Source organism: Mastomys coucha, unplaced genomic scaffold (genome assembly GCF_008632895.1).
Source record: "Mastomys coucha isolate ucsf_1 unplaced genomic scaffold, UCSF_Mcou_1 pScaffold23, whole genome shotgun sequence".
Classification (NCBI taxonomy): domain Eukaryota; kingdom Metazoa; phylum Chordata; class Mammalia; order Rodentia; family Muridae; genus Mastomys; species Mastomys coucha.
The window spans coordinates 77558483-77564028 of NW_022196906.1; the positions used below are offsets into that span (position 1 = coordinate 77558483).

At 40.8% G+C, this 5546-nt stretch overlaps 1 long non-coding RNA gene across 1 annotated transcript in view; it reads left to right on the forward strand.

The window, feature by feature from the left end:
- LOC116072559 overlaps nucleotides 1-5254 on the forward strand; it is an 81378-nt gene extending 76124 nt beyond the window's left edge. Inside the window, exon 2 of the long non-coding RNA XR_004111508.1 lies at nucleotides 4804-5254. This is a non-coding gene — a long non-coding RNA (uncharacterized LOC116072559). The remainder of the gene's footprint in view (nucleotides 1-4803) is intronic.
- The last annotated feature ends 292 nt before the right edge of the window (nucleotides 5255-5546 follow it).

Sequence of the window (5546 nt, forward strand, 5' to 3'; positions counted from 1 at the left end):
GGGAGGGGCAGCTAAGGTCACTGATCCACCTCTGCCACTTGGAAGCTGAGAGGATCCTGTCCCTGCCAACCGGTGGCTCCCCTGCAACTCTTGGGGTCTGTGCCTCCCTGCTGACTGCTCCCGGCTTAGGAACTCACTGGAGAGAAGATGGAGCTCTCACTGGAGACTCCTGTCCTCCCTCTTTTAAGTATTTTGTCTCAGTCTTCCTTCTTTGGTACCCTTGAGCACACTGCATAGCTCTCTGCTAAGCTCTGAGCTTTTACACTTTGTCCCACTTGCTCTCTCTAGATCAGTCGCTAATGGCCACGTTTCAATTCTTATACCAGTGATGACCAAGCCACAGCTTCGAGACTCTTCTCTGTGCTGTCAACCTTAACAATGAAACTAGCTACTTTGAGGCTGGAGATAGAGAATGGTAGAGACGGTCTTGGAGGGAGGCGAAGGTGGAAAAACGAGGGAGAGGAACGTTGTTTCAAAATCCTTCTAGATTTAGCAACATTCCCTCATAACACATTTCTATTTCCTCTTTGAAGACAACACACCGGAATCCACTTGTTTGGAGATCAGTTTCCTGGGAGATTTGGAAGCTTTTGACAGGCCACTTTACTTTACTTCAGGTCACTTTACTTCTGGAACTCCTCAAACGAGGCAGTGAATTTGGGTCTTCGTAACACCGCAGTAGGTATTTGATATCCAGCTAGACATGCTCTCTCACTCTGTGCTTCATATAGAGCTGAGCAATGGGCAGTGTGCTATTTCATGCCTCAGGACTTTAGCTGTTTCTTCTGCCTGGGATGCCAATCCGTTGACCAGCTTTACCCTCCAGTGCTACTTCAGTAAGGAAATTCTTACTTTCACTTCCAGCAATAGCTTAGAAATCCCCTTCAGAATACCTTCCTGCCTCTGGAGACCTGTGCCGAGCCTGTACTTTCTAAATTTTTCTCTTCTAGTTCTTCTTGAAAATGATGTTGGCATATCCTTTTTCCCCTTCTTACTTAACTCTGACTCTTGCACCTTGCTTAATTGGTGACACTCAGCAGACCATTAACCAACATTTGTAAAATGGATCATTTCTTTCCTAGCAATCACATATTGAATAGAGTAGCATTATTCTTATATAATTATTAGGCTTGAACAGAGGATAAACCCCAAATCCCTTCCATGGAAACTAGTTACATGATGAATCAACACTTACTAAGGTGGATGCCAAACCTCAAATCCTTGGAGAGAGCTGTTACGGGGACTTCCAATGGCTGCTAAAATGAGATATAAATAGATGGTAATGCAACCCAGTTTTCATTAAAGAGTTCTCTAAAGATAAAATAATAAATTCACTTGTGCAATACCTTTGGCATTAGAAGTTTGCTACATTAGCTTGGAAATTAGATGGAAAGTCATGAAGCAGTTACGTAAAGTTAATTTTTAAGGTAGCCTAATTCAACCTTATGTGAGGCAAGTGCCAGTGCTAACTCAACTGATTTCTTTAGAAGTACTTTTAAAGTACTATAATTCAGTTATCTACTTAGAAGTTCAAATTAAAATGTGATTAGTGGAAAATTTCTAACCACAGCAAATGAAATAAAAGAATATTGTTGGCATGTAAGAGAAGCATGTAGCTTGCGTGTGTGTGCAGTCTATGTAAATCTCTCCAGGAGAAACTTAATGATACGCAGGTGAACGCACAGCCACTTCTCTAACAGTCATAAGAATGCTGGAAGAGGGACGGAGAGAGCTAGCTCACAATGGGCCGAAGATCAATGTGATCCTTGACAGTGCCAATGGGATTTGAAACCAGAAAATATCACTGATTTAAGTCCAACAGTTACAGCTGTTTAAAGAGTACAGGCACATGTCAGGAGTAAAGGGAAAACAATGGTATCAAAATGCAAAAGAGCAAGAACACTAAAACCAAACAAAAGCAACATGAAAAACAAACATAAAACACATCTCCTGCCTGGTTAAATGCTTAGCGCCATGATCACAAGACAGAAAACAAAAGTGAATAGAAACCCAGTGAACTTAGACACTCTCAGTGTGTTGATCAATCTTTAATGTAACTGGATTAACACCCTCCCCGCCCCCCCCCTCAGGATTTGAGTCTAGCCTGGTCTACAGAGTGAGTTCCAGGATAGCCAGGGCTACACAGAGAAACCCTGACTCACAAAACCAAGAAAAGAAGAGGAAGAAGAGGAGGAGGAGGAGGAGGGAAGAGGAGGAGGAGGAGGGGGAGGAGATGGTGGTAGTAGTAAAGGAAGAAGAGGAGGAGGTAGTGGAGGAGGAGGGAAAAGAGGAGGTGGTGGTGGTGATGGTGGTAGAGGAAGAGGAGGAGGAGGAAGAGGAGAACAACATCATAGAAAATAGATATTTGAAAATATTTAAGTTGAAATAATAAAGCATACTAAGTATGGGAAAGCCCACAGACAAATATTCAAGAACTCTCTATAGTTTCAGAGTTTTAGTTTACTAGCAATGGAAGTGGAGTTGGAAGGAGACATTGGTTCTGTTTCTTAACCATAATAGTTGGATCACTCACAGAAAAATGTGAATTTTCTCCAAATATAAAATAAAGCCTGCCTACCTGAAGCTGCAAAGAAGTCAGACTACCTCCAGGAACACATACAGGATTGTGGTCAGGCAGGCCTTAACTGTTTTCTTCATTTCTTAAGACTCAATGAAGATCTTTCTGGGGACCTGCCTGACAAGCTGAAGACTTCACATCTGCTGGAAGAATTGACCGAAATTCTGTTCCCAACTCATCAGTTTTTCCTAAAATCTACATCTAGAAATATAGAAATTGTTCTGTGCTTATGTAAATTCTGCCTTGCAATTATTTCCTTGTTTCATTCATGTAATATTCAGCCAACTAAACATAGGAATCTAGTTAAGGCAAGGGATATAATGCTTACTGTTAATATCCTCATGGAATTCATGTATTATCTACTGGGAAAAACATATAGAAACCAATAAACCAATGGTATTGAAATCAGTGGTATAGAAATCAATATAGCATGGTAAGGAAAACAGAGAAAGCCTGTGAAAAGAGTTGTACTACACATGAGTTTCAGGGTTAGTATGTCAAGATGTTATATGTAAGATGGTACGTGTGTGTTCCAGAAGATTTACACATGCCAAGCTTTGGTAAGAGAGAAAAACTAGCAAAATGTGAGAATCTGAATGAGGCCAGAGGATGATAATGGGCAGGGTTGGAGAAGCAGAGGAACAATCGTTGGGGACTGTCTTAGTTAAGGTTTTACAGCTGTGAACAGACACCATGACCAAGGTGATTCGTATAGAAGATAACATTTAATCGGAGCTGCCTTACAGGTTCAGAGGTTCAGTCCATTATCATCAAGGTGGGAGCATGGCAGCATCTAGGCAGACATGGTGCAGGCAGAGCTGAGAATTCTACATCTTCATCTGAAAGCTGCTAGTGGAAGACTGATTTCCAGACAGCTAGGATGGGGGTCTTAAAGGACATGGTCCTGCCAACAGTGACACACCTATTCCAACAAGGTCACAACTCCAAATAGTGCCACTCCCTGGGCCCAAGCATATTCAAACCACGACTGTATCAAACAAAGTGACTTGTCTGGAGCTTGTTCATTAACATGGGAAACAATGAAGGCTTTCAGCAGGGAAATATGGTAATCCTCTAGTTGCTTTGTATACTAAAAAGAGGTCAGAGAGCATGATTAAATGCAGAAACACATTAAGTCTGTCTTCTGCCCTGAAGCCAGGCTATTATCCTGAAAGCAAACTAGGTGCTATGACTGGGGGCCTAAACTGGGCCAGGAAAGGTGCCCCAGCATGAATGAATGATGACATACATACATTTCGTGCTATGACATAGCCTTCTACACTAATAACATTGATTCTACACTAATAACATTTTTAAAGCTCTACTAATAACATTGATAATAATAATAAGTAATGAGGCACAGTCTGTAAATCTAGCACTCAGGTTACTGAGACAGGAGGGCTGTGAATTCAGTATTATCTGGGGTACATAGCAAAACCTAAGACAGCCTGGACTGTGAGACCCAGTCTTAACAGAAATACACCATAAAACTCCACAAAAAGCAGGGATATCAGAGGACATTGTATTGAGACAACATTTTTAAAGCTCTACATCTTGAAGCAATACAAAATGGAAATTACTTTCAGGCAGGCAAAGATGACAAGAACAGAAAAAGAAGAGAGATGACAACTTCCCCCGCCTGCTTCTGATACTATATCCTCCAACTCCTCCCTCTGTGAATGTCTTCAACTGATGTAAGGAACCTATTCTTGACTACAGGGAACATATGTTGTTTCTAAATGCTATGCCCTTACAAACAACTTATAGTTTTCTCCTTTTTTAAAAAAAGGATATTCATATTTGATCTTTGTGAAAGTACCATCATCTGAGGAAGAGCACGATCTTTTGGATGGTTGATGGAGCCTATTAAAGCATTTTACTTTTCTTGTTCACTAAAGCATGAAATGCCACTGGCTTTGCACATGCAGTGTGATTTGAACTTTCCCTCTGTGACCACACCATTCCAAACAGTGGGTCATCTGATTCAGCAATTACTCAATTTGCATATGGACATCTTTATCAGTAACTCATTTCATGCTATATTTTCCATTCTTGCTTTGGGTATGTTGACCTAGTTCCGATGAATTGCTTCTTAATACATCACAGATAAGTCATTTGCCTACTGTTTCTATTTAACTTGCTAATAATAATAGTAATAGTAAGAATAATGCCTTTTGTGGGGGGTCACTTTGAACTGAGCTTTTCTGCTTCTACCTCTTTTGTAGGTCAGGTTGCATGTGATCCAAATTATGCATGGAAGGAAGATGGTGTTCTCAGGCTCTGTGATACCCAGAGCTCACTAATGTCTAAAGGAGGAAATAGAACTGGCTGGGGCCTTGCAGGTCCTATATTCCACCTCCAGAGATCCTGACATTTTCAACAAGCACGTGCTGATGTTCAGAAAGCTGGCCATTCGTGTCTCCAGAATCAAGAATCGTGATCATAACTTGGCGAGCACTTAGAAGTATGGAACCTATCAAGCAAAACTCTCCAGGCAATGAGACACGTGAAAGCTTTTATTTTATATATCTTAAACCCCATGTTTAAGACAACTGTTTCATTTGAGCTGGACAAACGTCTGTGGTCGGGAGCACCAGTGTTTTGCCCCTGTTGTACTCCCTGAGAAATGGAGACTGGTGGAGGCTTCTCGAGCAATAAAAAGTGAAACCACCAATGTCAAATTTCCAATGACAATTTTTGTGTTTCCTAAAACTAGAAATCTAACTCCATATGAAAAACTAAAATGCATATGGAATTGCAAGTAAAAGCTAAAATTCAAAATACCTGAATATCTAGAGCAATCTTTAGCTAAAAGAACAAAGGGGGAGACATGCTACCTGGCATCTAGGGTGTAATTCTGTTGACATCTTTGATAGCATGTTCAGACTGCATTCAGTCCTAAGTACTGGGAAAAAGGATTTATAGATATAGAATATATGGATGTAAATATATACAGAGAAATACACAC